This window comes from Protobothrops mucrosquamatus, unplaced genomic scaffold (assembly GCF_001527695.2).
Source record: "Protobothrops mucrosquamatus isolate PMUCROS unplaced genomic scaffold, P.Mucros_1.0 scaffold3044, whole genome shotgun sequence".
In the NCBI taxonomy this organism is placed as follows: domain Eukaryota; kingdom Metazoa; phylum Chordata; class Lepidosauria; order Squamata; family Viperidae; genus Protobothrops; species Protobothrops mucrosquamatus.
Genome location: NW_015389057.1, coordinates 156,656 through 158,346, shown reverse-complemented (window position 1 = coordinate 158,346; position 1,691 = coordinate 156,656). Strand labels below are relative to the sequence as shown.

Here is a 1,691-nt window from a genome sequence, read left to right as displayed (position 1 = left end):
ACATTGCGGAGATGCTGGTATTGATCCTATTTCCTCCTCCACAGGTGTCCCGAGATCCTCGTTTTGATGACCTCTCTGGGGAATATAAACCAGAAGTGTTTGAAAAAACATATAGTTTCTTAAATGATGTGAGGAAGAAGGAAAAAGAGGTAATAATGTAACAGTGCCCTGCGTTTCTTCCTTCAGAATGAAAACAGATCTCCTTAGAGAGTTGGTGGTCTCTTATTTTGCAGGTTATTCAGAAGCAACTGAAGAAAAGCCAAAATGTGGAAGAGCAGGACAAATTGCAGCAGCTCCTTAAGCGAATGGTGAGTTGGTGCCAAAGAGAATTTAAACAACCAGTTCGCCCTTCTGACGTGCAGGCAACTGGCAGAAACAAAGCTATAGAGAGAATTGATCATAAAACCATGAGGCAAATGAAATTGCGGAGAGGAAAAATGCAACTTTTTTGTTTCTTGCCCTTCTTTGTTCCTTAGACACAACAGGAAGAAGCACAGAGAAAATACCAGAAGAAGAGAGAACATTCCCTGGCATTCAAGAGGCAACAAAGAGAGTTGGCCAAGCAAGGAAAGAAGCCCTTCTTCCTAAAGAAATGTAAGCTTTCCCCACATAGGATAATAGCTGCTCTACTGACCTTGACCTTAATATGGTCCCCTTCCTCTATTAATAGTAAATAGTAGGAGAGCCATTTGTGCTAGTTGATTTGTACAAATTGAAGAATAAGGACTTTATTTGTGTGGATCTTCATCATCATGGGGAGGAACAGGCTTCGACTCAACCCGTCCAAGACCGAGTGGCTCTGGTTTCCGGCGTCACGACATAGCCAGTTGGCTCCATCCCTGGCTATCGGGGGTGAGTCATTAGCCCCCGCGGAGAGGGCCCGCAACCTGGGCGTCCTCCTGGATACTCGGCTGTCTTTAGACCAGTGTTTCTCAACCTTGACAATTTTAAGGCATGTGGACTTCAACTCCCAGAATTCCACAGCCAGCAATGCTGGCTGTGGAATTCTGGGAGTTGAAGTCCACATGCCTTAAAATTGTCAAGGTTGAGAAACACTGCTTTAGACGACCATATGACAGCCGTGGCCAGGGGGGCTTTTCATCAGGTTCGCCTGATAACGCCAGTTGCGCCCCTTTCTGGATCGTGACGCTCTACGCACGGTCACTCAAGCCCTCGTTGTTTCCCGCCTGGACTATTGCAACGCTGTCTACATGGGGCTCCCCTTGAGGTGCACCTGGAGGCTCCAGCTAGTTCAGAATGCGGCCGCGCGGGGGATCCTGGGGGCCTCTAGATACTCCCATGTAACATCTCTCCTGCGCGAACTGCACTGGCTGCCTGTGGCCTTCCGAGTGCGCTTCAAGGTGTTAGTAACAACCTTTAAAGCGCTCCGTGGCAATGGACCTAGGTATTTGCAAGACCGCCTCCTACCAAACACCTCCCTTCGACCAGTCCGCTCCCACAGAGAGGGCCTCCTTAGGGTGCCGTCGGCCAAACAATGCCGGCTGGCGACCCCCAGGGGGAGAGCCTTCTCTGTGGCAGCTCCTGCCCTCTGGAATGACCTACCCCCCGACCTACGTACAGTTGCGGACCTGCGCCTTTTTCGCCGAGCCCTGAAGGCCCATCTATTCCGTGCGGCCGGCCTGGCGTAGTTTGATTATGTTTTAGTGGGGGTTTTGTATGGGGTATTTTTA

General features: G+C 49.9%; 1 long non-coding RNA gene across 1 annotated transcript; it reads left to right on the top strand.

Annotated features, from left to right (window-relative positions):
• Positions 1–132: 132 nt before the first annotated feature.
• Positions 133–588, top strand: LOC107296939. Its single transcript, XR_001549112.1, has 3 exons — positions 133–149; positions 234–308; positions 477–588. It is a non-coding gene; the product is annotated as an uncharacterized LOC107296939 (long non-coding RNA).
• Positions 589–1,691: the final 1,103 nt, after the last annotated feature.